Source organism: Pelophylax lessonae (genome assembly GCF_965119305.1).
Source record: "Pelophylax lessonae genome assembly, chromosome: 11".
Classification (NCBI taxonomy): Eukaryota; Metazoa; Chordata; class Amphibia; order Anura; family Ranidae; genus Pelophylax; species Pelophylax lessonae.
Genome location: NC_138778.1, coordinates 220,161,563 through 220,178,294, shown reverse-complemented (window position 1 = coordinate 220,178,294; position 16,732 = coordinate 220,161,563).

Sequence of the window (16,732 nt, the reverse complement as noted above, 5' to 3'; positions counted from 1 at the left end):
TATAATGTTCTGGGTGCCCCACCCCCTCCCCCTGGCTGCCTAAATACCAGCAATATTTAACCATTTTAAAACTGGGCTCTTCCTGCCCAGGGTGATTTTCAGCTTTCAGCGCTGTCACACTTTGAATGACAATTGCGCGGTCATGCAATGCTGTGCCCATATTACATTTTTATCATTTTTCTGAGACAGATAGAGCTTTCTTTTTGGTGGTATTTAATGACCTCTGGGTTTTTTATTTTTCAATATATATAAACTAAAAAAAAAAAAAAAAGGCCACAAATCTTGAAAATAACGTGTTTTTCTTTTTTTCGGTCACACAATTTTGCAAATAAGGAATTTTTCTTTTTCACTGATGTGCGCTGATGAGTCTGCGCTAATGAGGCTACACTAATAGGCACTGATGGGCACTAATGAGGCTGCACTAATGGGGACTGATGAGGCTTCACTGATGGGCACTGATAGGCTGCACTGATAAGGAGACACTGATGAGGCTGCACTGATGGGCACTAATGAGGCTGCACTAATGGGCACTAATGAGGCTGCACTGATAAGGAGGCACTGATGAGGCTGCACTGATGGGCACTGATAGGCTGTGTAACGGATCAACCGGCACCCCGACCGGGTACCTCCGTTGACAGACACTCCTAGTGCTTTCCGAAGGCTCCAAGCACTCCACCAGACACCGTAACCACTTCAGACCCCACAAACCGCAGCAGCTTGGTTAGGGTCTCGCCGTCTCCTACCCACCCTGAACCTACGACAAGGCTCCAGGTTCCCGTGGGTGAGCCTCTCTTTCCCCAGAGTACAGCAGAACAAGCTCTTACACAAGCTCTTACAAGAGCTTAGTGATTATCCAAGGGAGTATGGAGGACATAGCAATCCCTTGTAGCCGATTCCCCCAATAAGAGACAGGACTCTAGATTGAGGGTGAACTATATCTCTTTATTGAACAAGAAACAGACTTTTATACAGTTTTTCCCCACACCGCCCACGTGGACCTTGTTGAGAACAGGCCCTGACATTCACAATCCAATGAAAAAAGAGTTTTACACTCCCATACACATATACATCCCATAATAAGTTTATCTTAAGACAGACAGAACAAGAGAGGCCATTAACAATGGGACAGGTAAACTTTAACACAATACAATCCATTTCAATACACAAACAATAGGAACCTGTCTGGCATGCAGGGACATGGAATACACACATTATCTAGGAGTCAGACTTCATGGCAATAACAGTCTAAGTCTCCCAGTGTAAAATAGGATTAAAGCTTCATATTTCTATATGAAGATATTGCTGGAAAATATTGCTGTCCCATCTGAAGCAATTCAAACCATTAAGTATCTGCTCCTCACCTCCTGTGATGGTGAATACCGTCACAGGCTGCACTGATGGGCACTGATAGGCTGCAATGATAAGGGAGCACTGATGGGCACTGATAAGGAGGCACTGATGAGGCTGCACTGATAAGGAGGCACTGATGAGGCTGCACTGATAATCAGTGTAAAGGATGTACTCGCTGTGCCCTGTCAGCCTTGCCAGTTATCGGCTCTCCTTTCCTCACTCAGAGACAGCGTGTGAGGAAAGGACTGCCGATAACCCGCAAGTCTGTTTACATGTGACCAGCTGCGATTGGACACAGCTAATCACATAGCAAAGGGCCGCTGCAATTGTCCCTTTACCGCAATCTGTGATCAGCTGTCACAGAGGTCACAGTGTGCGCCCGATGCGCTCCCCAGGGGGGATGGTGCAGATCTGAGAGGACCTCCATGGATGCCCTCCCAGAAATGGAGAGTCACACTGTAGTCGTCTTTTAGCTATAGGGCATTAGGGAAGTGGTTAAATACAGATCGCCCACAATTTTCCTAGTGCTGTCCCTTCTGGAACAAGCCTGCGCACGCTGCTGCAAAACTGTGAGATACAGAAAATTGTGCATTCATACAAACGTTCAACCTAACACTACATACTGAGGATAAGTGAGCATTCCTGAGGTCTACACATCACCAGAAAGGGATCCACTTAGCTGTCAATTAATCCCTGGTTATAAGTATGAGATGACAGCACATATAATTTTCATATTGAGGGTGAGAAGATTTCAGCAGAGGTGTAATTGCACCTCACATTATCATCTGCTCGACGTTGAATTGGCGTTCTCCAATGTTCTTTCTGAAATGCAAGCAGAAAATTCCCCTGAAACAAGGAACTTGCATAGTAGTTCAAGGTCTTGGTGTCTTTTTCCTATTGGAGGAGATATTCCTTCTCTTCCTGTCCTGGAGACCCAATGTATCTGGAAAGGGTGTCTCCATTGGCAAATTGGGTTGGAGTTCCTTCAAAGTATTAGGCAGGAAGCTCCTTTAACCAGTGGTGGGATTCAAAAATTTTAGTAACCAGTTCCGACTTTCCCAGCAGAATGACCAGCGTGCCCCCTTTCAATGCACAGTGACCAGCGTGCCCCCTTTTAATGCAGAATGACCAGCGTGCCCCCTTTCAATGCACAGTGACCAGCATGCCTCCCTTCCAATGCACAGTGACCAGCGCTGCGTGCCCCCCTTTCAATGCACAGTGACCAGCGTGCCCCCCTTTCAATGCAGAGAGACCATTGTGCCCCCTTTCAATGCACAGTGACCAGCGTGCCCCCCTTTCAATGCACAGTGACCAGCGCTGCATGCCCCCCTTTCAATGCATAGTGACCAGCGTGCCCCCCTTTCAATGCACAGTGACCAGCGTGCCCCCCTTTCAATGTACAGTGACCAGCGTGCCCCCTTTCAATGCACAGTGACCAGCGTGCCCCCCGTTCAATGCACAGTGACCAGCGTGCCCCCCTTTCAATGCACAGTGACCAGCGATGCGTGCCCCCCTTTCAATGCACAGTGACCAGCGTGCCCCCCTTTCAATGCAGAGAGACCAGTGTGCCCCCTTTCAATGCACAGTGACCACAACATTGCCCCCAATCATTGCAGAGTGCCACAACATTGCCCTCAATCATTGCAGAGTGCCCCAGCATTGCCCCCAATCATTGTAGAGTGCCCACAGCATTGCCCCCAATCATTGCAGGGTGCCACAGCATTGCCCCCAATCATTGCAGAGTGCCCACAGCATTGCAGATTGCCCACAGCATTGCCCCCAATCATTGCAGAGTGCCCACAGCATTGCCACCAATCATTTCAGAGTGCCCACAGCATTGCCCCCAATCATTGCAGAGTGCCACAGAATTGCCCCCAATCATTGCAGAGTGCCACAGAATTGCCCCCAATCATTGCAGAGTGCCACCACAGCATTGCCCCCATTCATTGCAGAGTGCCCACAGCATTGCCCCCAATGATTGCAGAGTGCCACAGCATTGCCCCCAATCATTGCAGAGTGCCACAGCATTGCCCCCAATCATTGCAGAGTGCCAGCGTTCCCCCCGCGAGACCCGTGCACTTATCTCACGGACGGTCACGGCAGCTTCTCTTCAGTCCCCGGCTCCCTGCATATCCTCAATCCTCCCGCCTCCCCGGCCAATGGCACGGGGTTTGCCTTTTGGCCAATCAAGAAGCGGGAGGACCCGCTCCCTGATTGGCCAGGAGGAGGATCCGTGTGACAATAGTGAATTTTCATTCGCTATTGTCACAGAATGGGCGGGCTCGGGGCGCACTGCTCTGCTCCCCGGCCACCACGTCATTGTACTGCACGCAGCTTAGAGGGAACAGCCGGTTCTGCGAACTTACAGAAATTTAGTAACCGGCTCTATGGAACCGGTGCGAACCGGCTGAATCCCACCACTGCCTTTAACTACTTTAATACCGGGCACTTTCATCCACTTCCTGCCCAGGCCAATTTTCAGCTTTCAGCGCTGTCACATTTTGAATGACAATTTCACAGTCATGCAACACTGTACGTCAGCTAATTTTTTATCATTTTTTTCAGACTGATAGAGCTTTCTTTTGGTGGTATTTATTTACGCTGGGTTTTTTATTTATTGATAAACAATCCTAATTTCTGTTATAAAAATATAAATAAGTAATTTTGCTTCTGCCCGGTTGTGCGCTGATGAGGCTGCACTGAGGAGGTGGCACTGATGGGCACTGATGATGAAGCACTTATATGTAGCACTGATGGGCACTGATAGGTGGCCATGATAGGCACTGATAGGTGGCAATGATAAGCACTGATAGGCGGCAATGATAGAAGGCACTAATGGGCACTAACAGGCATCACTGATGGGCACTGACTGGCAGTACTGATGGGCCCTGATGAGGAAGCACTTATATGCAGTACTGATGGGCACTGATAGGCAACACTGTTGGGCATTGATAGGTGGCATTGATAGGCAGCAATGATAGAAGGCACTGATGGGCACTAATAGGCATCACTGATGGGCACTGATTGGCAGTACTAATCGGCACTGATAGGCATTACTGATGGGGCTGCAATGCTAATCAGGGCACTGATTATCAGTGCAGGTGTTCCCACTGAGAAAAGCTGCTTATAGGCTCTCCTATTTACACTGTGATCAGCTGTGATTGGACACAGCTGATCACATGGTATAGAGCTTATGTCATAGGCTCTTCACCATGATCGGAGATGCGGTGTGTCCAAGGGACACAGCGCACCACCGATTGCCACGCTGTGCGCTCCCAGTGGCCTGTACGAGTGACCAGTTCTGAAAGATGTCAAATGACATCCAGTCAGAACAGTAAAGCCACCGTCCAGCCATGAATCCACTATTGGCTGGGGGGGAAGGTGTTAAAGTGTAAGTTCACCTTAAAGGTGAACTAACACTGGACACCCTCCCTACCCCCCAGGATTCCAGCTGTTCTGGGTTACTGAGCTGTCAGCATACCCACAGGCGCTGCAGCGGTTCAGAGATTTAGAATCCCACTTTTCCCCCTCTTCTCCATGCAGCACTTCCAGAACAGATCCGATTAATTCACTGCGATGGCGCTGGCCAATCAGAACCAATCTGGTCCATCCCCGAAGCACTGCATAGAACTCCCGTACCCAGAGCCATACACCAGCTGCATGACAGGTCAGCATCTCTGGAGGTAAGTGCAGCAGGGACTGGGGGTAGGGAGGGTATACAGTAATATTTGACCTTTATATTTTTTCTCTAAATAGGAAATAACACTTTAAAGGAGCTTGCTGCTCAGCCCCTTGAAGGAACTAAACTCAATCTGCCAACGGAGACACCTTTTCCAGTTACAGCCTTCTATTGGGCCTCCAGGACAGAAAGTGAAGGGAAATTTCCCTATTAGGACATAGACATCAATAAAGATCAGAGAATTCACCTGGTACCTAGCAAGGTAGTCTCTTGTAGGAGCTTCCTGCTCAACCCGTTAAAGGCAAACTCAAAACCCAATCTGCCAGTGGGGACCCAACTTTGTGTTGTGTCTCCAGGCCAGGAAGTGAAGGGAAATTAGGATACAGACAGCAATACAAATTTGACAAGAGGTGGTAATCTTTCCCACTGAAAAAGGGGGGTGATGGTGCGCTTTAAGGATGAATTTAAAATTAACTAAAATATTGGTGTCGTAATTATTAGATGGGATATTCCTTTATCTAAACCAATTTCATATTTCCCAATAAGTGTGATAGTGCTTCAATACAAATCGTGATTGGCTTATTTAAAACGTGATGAAAAACAATATCTGAAAGTGCTTGGTGCTTCTAATATTTTCAAAAATTAAAATAAAATCAACTGTTGTCACACAAGTATAATTTGAAAAAAACTTCATTAGAAAAAACTTAGGTAATCAAAAAATGTCCATCAAAATCTATGATCCAAAAAGTGCTCCCGTGCAGATAAAGTGTTGTGACTGATTTCCTCCACCAGGTGCTCACTTCTAGGTGCTCTAAATTCTCACCTCAAATAAAAGATATAAACCGCCTGTGTTTATATGCCTTTTCCTCTAGTCTGGTTCCTTATGGCTGCCGGGACCTTCCTAGGGGGCTCTGTATGTATACCCGATCCTTGATATACCTCTAGGACTCCTCAATAGGGGCTCCTTCTATCGCGGGTTCCTTAATTGTTACCACAACCTCAGGGGCTCATTAAATAAAGAGGGCCATCATGGTGCAGTAGTATAAACAGTTTATTCCGCAAATAAAGTATTACACTTACATTTATCTTTCTTGTTATCAGCATAAAAATGGTTTGAACAGCGTTACAGGGACATCTATCCGTCCGTCACGTCACTTCCGGTTGTTTGGGCTCCTCCTACGCGTTACGTCACGTCACGTGACTTCCTCAGGGAGTGTCGACACTCCCTGAGGAAGTCATGTGATGTGATGTAACGCGTAGGAGGAGCCCAGTCATTTAGGTCAACATTGGATCATTCAGAGATCCTCACTGAACTTCTGGAGAGAGTTTGCTGCACTGAAAGTAAAGGGGCTGAATAATTTTGCACGCCCAATTTTTCAGTTTTTTATTTGTTAAAAAAGTTTGAAATAGCCAATAAATTTCGTTCCACTTCATGATTATGTCCCACTTGTTGTTGATTCTTCACAAAAAATTACATTTTATATCTTTATGTTTGAAGCCTGAAATGTGGCAAAAGGTCGCAAAGTTCAAGGGGGCCGAATACTTTCGCAAGGCACTGTATTTTGCAATGTAGGGGAGTGAAGCCAGGATCAGGATGAAGACACTGTCAGAAAGCAGGTCGAGGTTGGGAGAGTTGGTGGGAAAGGGGTTCCTTTTTTTAAAAATGTTTTTTTTCTTATCCTTTAGCCCAGGTTCACACTAGGACTGTTTTGAAATTGTGCAAGTTCAGCTGAACTCGCAAGATTTCGACCCAGCATTTCAGTCCGACTTGGGAGGCGATTTCACAGACATCTGTGCGGGTTCCTGCACAGATGTCTATGAAAATCACCCCCTGAAGTTCCCAAAAGTACTACTACTTTTGGGAATTGGTGCGGCGCCGCAAAGTCCCAAAGTTTGCCGGCTATTGGCTCCGATTTGACATGTCAAATCGCATGTCTAATCGGACCAATATGAACGTGGGCTTAACGGATGCTTTCACATGGGCTTTCAGCCCGACAGACTCCCTTTTGTCCAGAGGGAATTGATCTACCGAACCCCAGAGCAGGCGGTTGAGAGGTCCGTCTCCGCTCACTGTGCAGAGATGGACCTGTCAGAGCTCTGCTCTCCTCTATGGGAGATCAGATGAAAATGGACCACCTGTCCGTTTTCATCTGATCCGATCCTCCAGACGGATGGAAAATAGGATTTCCATCTGTCTGGATTTCACGGACAGGATCGGATCGAATAGCAGCGGGTGTCAGCGGACATGTCACCGTTGACATCCGCTGCCCCATAGGGGTGAATGGAGCATCCTGAAAAACGGACAGATGGACCTGATCGGAAAGCCTGTGTGAAAGGGGCCAGGTAAAGAAGCTCCCTGGGGTTAGCAGACGTTCAGGCACAAATACCAGTCCAATGGTTCCAATGGTGTATTAGCAAACAGTGGGGTGTTTGTGCTATTTACAAGTGCTGTACAGTAAGGTAAACAGAAAAAGCTCCAAAATGTACAAAAAAACTAAATCTTAGCCCTGGCTATCCAAAATGACCTACCCTGACTATCAGGCTGTCCAAGCCTAACGCTTGTCAGCCTCCACAAACAGCTTGTTTGCTTTTCACCAACCTTGCAGCTCCAACAGACACAGCCTGTCTGTCTCCCCCCCCCCCCCCCGACTATGAGCACCAACTGCAGGTTCCAGGTGAGTCTAAATTGCCACCAGGAGAGGAGCAAAGCCCAGACTGGACTGAGGACCAGAGATCCCTACAAGTAGCTTGGGAGATGTGTAAACCCCTGAACAGGACTTTTCCAGGTTCCCTCTTAACACTCTGCTACTATATACACCTTTATGGACTTTGCTTTGTGCACTGGTGTGCAGTCATGTTGGAACAGGAAGGGGCCATCCCCAAATTGTTCCCACAAATCTGGGAGCATGAAATTGTCCAAAATGTCTTGGTATGCTGACATCTTAAGGACTCTCTTCACTGCAACTAAGGGGCCAAGCCCAACCCCTGAAAAACAACCCCACACCATAATCCCCCCCCCCCTCCACCAAATGACTTGGACCAGTGCACAGAGTAAGGTCCATAAAGACATGGATGAGCGAGTTTGGGGTGGAGGAACTGCACTGGCCTGCACACAGTCCTGACCTCAAACCGATAGAACACCTTTGGGATGAATTAGAACAATTAAAAAGGTCCGGTACTGCCAGTGACAAACCTCCATCCCTAAATATGCATATAGGCAAAACAAAATATTTCCCTGGGACTTTAAATGGAATGAACATGGATGGCCACTTAATATATAGTAAATATAATTTCAAATTTATTTAAAAATGGAGAAAATCATCATACATAGAATACATATTTGTAGCACCCTACAGGTAGGTGCTAGGTAAATGTATAGGGGGTCTTGTCTGCTTAACAGCAGGGCTGTGATTTACAGTGCCATCTTAAGAGCATTATAGGCCCCTGGGCAATGCAGTGCACTGGGGCCCCACCTACACAATCACCCACGAGAATAAAAATGCAAATTATCGATAAGGCAATATTTATTGGTACAGCAGTGCCAGGCTAATGACAGCTTCCAAGTTGGGCGGCTGGGTCCGGTGAACACGAATGGGAGTCAGACTCGACTGTCCTGTGTGTGCCTGTTCCCGTGGAGAAGGACAGGCATTCCTGCAGTTGTTGGCTCCCCTTCCATGGCCCAAGTGGCTTGACAGCAGCGCAGGGCCGACAGGCACTTGCCACCTGCTAAGTTCGGTGGCGGGATGCACAAGTGAATCGAGACTAATGTTTGGCTGGGGCTTGGTTGCTGGGCAGGTGGGGCCCCCCAGGCAAGTGCCCAGCGTGCCCATTTGGTAAGATGGCCCTGGTGATTTATCTAGCCAGGGTGTCAGGGCTTCCAGATGTGCCTCCTGAGGGGAGAAGTATCCCCACTGGCTCCTGTGAGTGGCTTCTCATAGGGCAGTATGGGAAGCACAATCAGGGGGACACATCCCAGCTTGTAACTACCCCAGAAGGCAGATTATGCTGCAAGGGATTCTGGGAGTGGGTATAAGTTTGGGGGGAAGTGCGTGGCACGGTGTCTTTGGTGGGAGCAGAGCCCCAGGAAGGAGAGTGCAGCTGTCTCTCCTTCTGTCTGGGGAAGCGGATATCTCGGGGTGTCGCCTGAGAGTCCAGAGAGTGCTGAGTTGAGCTGAGGGGATCCGGTGTGCTGAGAGCCTGCGGAGAGAGAGAGGGGTCCAGTCCCAGGAAAGCCTACACAGGTCGTGAGTACTGAGAATTGCAACGTAGAAAAAGAAGATAAAAACTGGTAGAGAAAAAATACCTCTCAGTGCAGAACCTGCACAAGAGGGGTCATCCACCGGTACCCTTCAGCCAGAGTGAAGCTGGGAACCCTTGCAACCTAGTGGTACAGGTATCAGAAAAAGAAAGAAGAAGAGGTGGTGAGGACACCTCAGAGGGCTGCAACATAGAGGGCTCACACAGAGTTACCGTGCAAAAAATGAATAAACTTTATTGGTAGTGGAAAAAATATACAAAAATCAATAAAAGTCCTATAGACAGTCACAAATAGGAACAAACAAAGGCAGATGTTGGACCCTGACGACCCTCGGGGGTATCAGATGGCCTACACACTTGGACGTCCCGCCCCAACTGGGTACCCAGATGGGAGCACTATACACCAAGTATAGGGAGTGACCGGTCAACAAAAAGACCCTTGTTCACTACCACCTATCTGGGAGACAGTTGCTCCACGTGCCTGAGAATTGCCCCTGGGGGTCTGCTTAGAGTCAGAGGGGACCACTCCGGAGGAGGTTCTAGGATCTAAGTGTCAGCTAGCTTTAAAGGGGTACCTAGGTTGAGGACCCTGAAGTGTAAAGAGGGTACATATTCAGTGGACCCTGAAGAGTTCAAGGAGCAAAGGGGGCCCCACAGTCTGGGCCCTGAATTGTATTGTGTGTGCCAGTTACAGTGTTAGCTATTTGGAGTTCTACAAAATACTACCTCAAGCTGTGCCAAGCGGAGGAAAAGTATTTAAAGACTTACACAGTGAAACAGTGTCAGGAGTTCTACAGTTCTCAGTCTTGGATCTACTGGACTATAGGTCGGGGATTCAACACTTCCTCTGTTTTACAGAGTGTTCTCAGAGTCAGTGAGCGTTGGCTGGCGCTGGCTAGCGTCAAGGAAGCGCCAATGGGCATTTTTCCAGGATCAAAGTCCCAATTGTAGTTCAAGCCGAGAGGAGTATTCCACTCATTCCCTTCTCCCATCCCCTTAATTTATAATAAAAACCACAAACAAAGATGCCAGAGTTGTCACTGTTTCAATTGTCACACCTGGGGACTCAGCTCACATGGGATTCCGGTACTAATGGCAGACCCACATGAGACCACAGGCCTGGAAACCTTGCTACATATACATATGCCAAGCTGATCAGTAGTAAATAAATGATAATATACATGCTTGAAAAATTGCAGTTATAATAATACACTATGATATGAAAGCATCTTTCTAACTCGGCGCATTTCGTAAGCCACTGCGTAGATGCGCATAGACATGTCTAAAAAATACATAATGTCAATTTGAAAGTATATATCATAATGGCCAATGAGGTATGGAAACTCATAAGGGACCCTGTTATTAGGACATATACTTGCAAATCGGCTGAGCCGGGTATGGTTCCCCATAACAGGGTCCCTTATGAGTTTTGACACTCAGACACACTCCTAACAGACACACTCCTAAACCTTGTGGACGGCCTTCCCAGAAGAGTTGAAGCTGTTATAGCTGCAAAGGGTGGGCCAACTCAATATTGAACCCTACGGCCTAAGACTGGGATGCCATTAAAGTTCATGTGCGTGTAAAGGCAGTAGTCCCAATACTTTTGACAATATAGTATATATATATATATATATATATATATATATATATATATATATATATATATATACATATATATACATATACAGGGCTTTTTTTCTCAGGAAAAAAGGTACAGAAACTCAACCATGACCCCGTGTTTACAAGTGATAGTGATGAGAAGGGAGCAGAGGGCCTGAGCCAAAGGTGGTGGAACTGAGTTCCACCAAGTTCCAGCTGAAAAAAAGCCCTGTATGTATATATATATATATATATATATATATATACACAGTACAGACCAAAAGTTTGGACACACCTTCTCATTCAAAGAGTTTGCATTATTTTCATGACTATGAGTCACACTTCAAGAGGTAGTCACCTGAAATGGTCTTCCAACAGTCTTGAAGGAGTTCCCAGAGATGCTTAGTACTTGTTGTCTCTTTTGCCTTCACTCTGCGGTCCAGCTCACCCCAAACCATCTTGATTGGGTTCAGGTTCGGTGACTGTGGAGGCCAGGTCATCTGGCGCAGCACCCCATCACTCTCCTTCTTGGTCAAATAGCCCTTACACAGCCTGGAGGTGTGTTTGGGGTCATTGTCCTGTTGAAAAATTAATGATGGTCCAACTAAACGCAAACCGGATGGAATAGCATGCCGCTGATGCTGTGGTAGCCATGCTGGTTCAGTATGCCTTCAATTTTGAATAAATCGCCAATAGTGTCACCAGCAAAGCACCCCCACACCATCACACCTCCTCCTCCATGCTTCACGGTGGGAACCAGGCATGTAGAGTCCATCCGTTCACCTTTTCTGCGTCGCACAAAGACACGGTGGTTGGAACCAAAGATCTCAAATTTGGACTCATCAGACCAAAGCACAGATTTCCACCGCTCTAATGTCCATTCCTTGTGTTCTTTAGCTCAAACAAGTCTCTTCTGCTTGTTGCCTTTCTTTAGCAGTGGTTTCCTAGCAGATATTCTACCATGAAGGCCTGATTCACACAGTCTCCTCTTAACCACTTAAGCCCCGGAGGATTTGGCTGCTAAACGACCAGGGGGTATTTTGCGATTCGGCACTGCGTGACTTTAACGGACAATTGCGCGGTCGTGCGACGCTGTACCTAAACGAATTTGGCGTCCTTTTTTTCCCACAAACAGAGCTTTCTTTTGGCGGTATTTGATCACCTGTGAGATTTTTTGATCACGCGCTATAAACAAAAAAAGAGCGTAAATTTTGCAAAAATAGCAATATTTTTCCCTTTTTTTTATATGAAATTCCCCCCAAAAAAAATGTAAAAATCAAAATTTTTTAATATTTTCGGCCAATTTGTTTTATGCTACCTATGTTTGGTAAAAAAATCGCAAAAAGCGTATTTTGATTGGTTTGCGCAAAAGTTATTGCGTTTACTAACAAAGGGAAAGATTTTTGTCATTTTTGTTGTTTTTTTTTTAACGCGTAATGGCAGCGATCTGCGATTTTTTTTGCGGTACTGCGACATTGCGGCGGACAGATCGGACCCTTGACTGACATTTTTGACACTTTTGGGGTTACCAGTGACATTTCTACAGTAATCAGTGCTATATATATGCACTGTTACTGTAAAAATACACTGGTAGTGAAGGGGTTAACTTTATTTGAGAGGGAGGGGCTGTGTGTGTCCCTAGGGGCGTGATTCTAACTGTGATTGGCTGTGGCTTCAACTGTATGCAGAGTGATCAATGGATCTACATAGTAGATCCATGTGATCATCTCTCATACAGAGAGGAGAATGACAGGCAGCTTGTTTACACAAGCTGCCTGACTTTCTCCCTCTCCCCCGCTGATCGCAGAGTGGCCGGCGGCGATCGGGTCCGCCGGTCACACGCGCGGGGGGGTCCGTGACCACGCGGGAGCAGGAGCGCGCCTCCGGCGGCGCGCGCTCGCTCCCTAAACCCTCACAGGCGAGCGACGTAGACCTACGTCACTTTGCCTGTGAGGGGCTGACCGCCGCCGTAGATAGTCGTGCGGCGGTCGGCAAGTGGTTAACAGTTGTTCTAGAGATGTGTCTGCTGCTAGAACTCTGTGTGCCATTGACCTGGTCTCTAATCTGAGCTGCTGATAACCTGCGATTTCTGAGGCTGGTGACTCGGATGAACTTATCCTCCGCAGCAGAGGTTACTCTTGGTCTTCCTTTCCTGGGGCGGTCCGCATGTCAGCCAGGTTCTTTGTAGCGCTTGATGGTTTTTGTGACTGCAGTTGGGGACACTTTCAAAGTTTTCCCAATTTTTCGGACTGACTGACCTTCATTTCTTAGGCCCCTTTCACACAGGCGGACCGTTCAGATCCGCCTGTTCCTTTTTTTGGCGGATCTGAACGGTCCCCCCATGTATTCCTATGGGGCATCGGATGTCAGCAGAGACATGTCCGCTGACATCCGACCCGATCCGATCCGTCAAATCTGGACGGATGGAAAACGGAAAATTGATATCAAATACTTACCGTAATTTTCCTTTCCTGATTGACTCCATGGCAGCATACGTTTGGGTAGGCTCCGCCTCCTCTCCTACCTCATAGGACCCCACTCCCATAAATCTTTGCTCCCTTTCAGCATCAGTGTTCTGTAACTAGCCTACTCAGGAATTGGGAGGGGACTCCTGCTGCCATGGAGTCAATCAGGAAAGGAAAATTACGGTAAGTATTTGATATCAATTTTCCGTTTTCCTGACAGACTCCATGGCAGCATACGTTTGGGAAATAACTCGCTATACACTCCCGGGTGGGAAGATGCTGAACAAAGAAACTTTAATTGGCACTGTCAACTGACAAGACTTGAACGCCAAAATTAACGGAAGATAAAGCAGCAGGTTCAAAACAATAATGGGAAAGGAAAGTATTAACAGATGACCAAGAAGCTGCCTTGCAGATCACGTCAGGTGCGACGTGCTTGGAAGCTGCCCAAGACGTAGCGACGCCTCTTGTAGAGTGAGCTGTAATCGCCTCTGGAGGAGCCAAGCCCTTTGCTCTATACGCCCATTGGATAGCCTGAACGATCCACGCAGCCACTGCTCTGGAAGATGCACGCATTCCTTTCTTTTTGCCATGTAGCAGAACAAAAAGGAAATCCGATTGGCGGAAGGAGGATGTGGCCTCCAAATATTGACTTAGAGTGTTGCCCACATCTAGAGGATGGATTGAAGAATTCTCATCAGTTCTGAAGGCGGGAAGAACTATCTCAGCATTTTCGTGGAAGACAGAGGTCACTTTTGGATTTGACCCTAGCATAGGGATAAGGACCACCCTGTCTTGAAAAAAGGTCAAAAAAGGTTCCTTGTGACCCAGATTGTGTATCTCGGAGACCCTCTTAGCAGAGGAAATAGCCACCAAAAATGCTGTTTTCAACGTAAGTTCCTTGATAGACATGGAAGCAACATCCTTTGAAGAAAAAAAGTCCAAAACTAAAGGAAGATCCCATTTTGGGAATCTTGGCCTTCTCTGAGGCCTAAGCCTGACTGCTCCCTTAAAAAATTGCTGGATCAGATGATGACTTGCCCACTGAATTCCGGTAAAGGCTGAAATGGCAGATACTTGCACCCGGAGAGAACTAACCGAGAGGGGCAGATCCAGACCAGACTGCAAAAAACTTAAAATCTGCTGAACAGTAGGTGTACCTCCTGGACCTGACCCCTGGGCCTGATGACTCATGAATCTGGCCCATATCCTTTCATATACCCTGTTGGTGCTGGGCCTTCTTGAACTCATGAGAGTCGGAATCACCTCCTCTGGACATCCGAGAGCTTCCAACCTCCCCCTCTCAAAAACCAAGCCCTGAGGTGCAGCCGTGCAGGGCATGGGTGCAGAGTAGGACCCTGAGACAGAAGGTCCGACCTGAGAGGTAGAGGGATTGGATCCCTGAAGCTCAGAAGGGACAGCAGGGGAAACCATGGCCTGTTGGGCCAGAAGGGAATTATTGCCACGATCTCTACTTCCTCCATCTTCAGTCTCCGCAGGAATTGGAGTACTATTGGCACTGGTGGAAAGGCATAAGCAGACTGGAAGTTCCACCTGTCCGTGAGGGCATCCACTCCGAAAGCTTGAGGATCTCTGAATCTCGTGTAGTACTTCCGAAGCTTCCTGTTGCGTGGACTCGCAAACAGATCCACTTCGGGTGAAATCCCCAGAGATAACACCCAGTTGAACACCTCTTGGTGAAGGGACCACTCGTTGTTGTCTAGTTGGAAACGAGATAGGAAGTCTGCCTCCACATTCAACACTCCCGGGACAAAGACCGCTGAGAGATTGGCCAGATGATGCTGAGCCCATGTCATGATCGGTTCTGTTTCTTGGAGGAGAGACATACTGCGTGTTCCTCCCTGCCTCTTGACATAAGCCACTGCCGTGGTGTTGTCCATCCTTAACAGCACTGAAGCCCCCTGTGTTAGATGGTGAAAAGCCTGGAGTGCTTTGAGGGCGGCTCGAAGTTCTAGAACGTTGGACACTACTCCGTGACCTGGGAAGTTCCATCTGCCTTGTGCCACTTCGGTCAGACAGTGGGCTCCCCAACCGGTATTGCTGGCATCGGAGGTTATCGTTACCCAGGAAATCGGAGCGATTGAGTGGCAGTTGGTCAGATTTGTACGGCGTAACCACCAGGGAAGGCATCCCTTCATGAATGGAGTCAGGTGAATAACCTGTGACAAATTCTCCGTCGTCCACTGTTGGAGAAACCCCTTCTGGAAGGGTCTCAGCTTCCACATAGCCCACTTCACCATAGGCGAGGTGGCTACAAGCGTCCCTACTACCTTTAGACACTGACGAGCAGTGAGACGAGAGGCAGCGAGAGCGTGAGACACCCTGCTCTGGACTACAGGAATTTTCTCTTCTGGCAGGGAAATGGTGCACTTCACCGTGTTGAACAGTGCCCCGAGAAACACCAGCGACTGCGTAGGCACCAGATGGCTCTTTTCTAGATTCAGAATCCAACCGAATTCCTGAAGCGTAGATGTCACTTGCTCCAGATGTAAGAGTAACTGATGCTTGTCCTGGGACAGAAGGAGGAGATCGTCCAGATAATGATGCAATCTGATGCCTCTGGTCCTGATGAGAGCAACAACTGCCAGCAAGGTCTTCGAGAACGTGCGAGGCGAAGTTGAGAGCCCGAAGGGAAGACACGTAAATTGCATGTGAGCATGACCTACAGCAAACCGGAGGAACTGATGGTACTCTTTTGCCACAGGAACGTGGAAGTATGCGTCTTTTAGGTCGATCGATGCCAACCAATCTCCTGGGAAAATCGAATGTTGAATGGTGACTAGGGACTCCATTTTGAACTTTTCTTGATGGATCGACCTGTTGAGATAAGTGAGGTCTATTACCGGACGCCAGGTGCTGTTCTTCTTCTGGACGAGAAACAGAGGTGAATAGACTCCGAAACCTCGTTCTGCCTCGGGAACTGGCACAACAGCTCGCTGAACCAGTAAGGAGTCCACGTAGGCAAGAAGAATCTTCTTTTTCTCTGCCGAAGGAGGAAGTGAAGTTGCGACAAACCTGGGTTTGGGAGCGTTGTCGAACGCCCACGAATGTCCCTGGGACACGATGTTTAACACCCAGGGATCCTGAATCGAGGCCGCCCAGACATCCCGAAATTGGAGCAACCTGGCCCCTACCGGGAAGGCCTGGACGGGCCCAACCTCAAAAGGATTTGGTGGCCTCCCGGTCACCGGACGAAGAGCCTTTAGAGCCTTTCTGGAAGGTGGATTGCCTTGACTTCCAACCTCTACCGAAGGACTTGCCTGGCTTATAGCTGCGTGCTTCTCTAGCACGATTGGCAGTTTGTCTTCTCGGGAAAGAGCGCTTCTGAGCGCCTGGGCGTTTATCCTGAGGGAGGAAA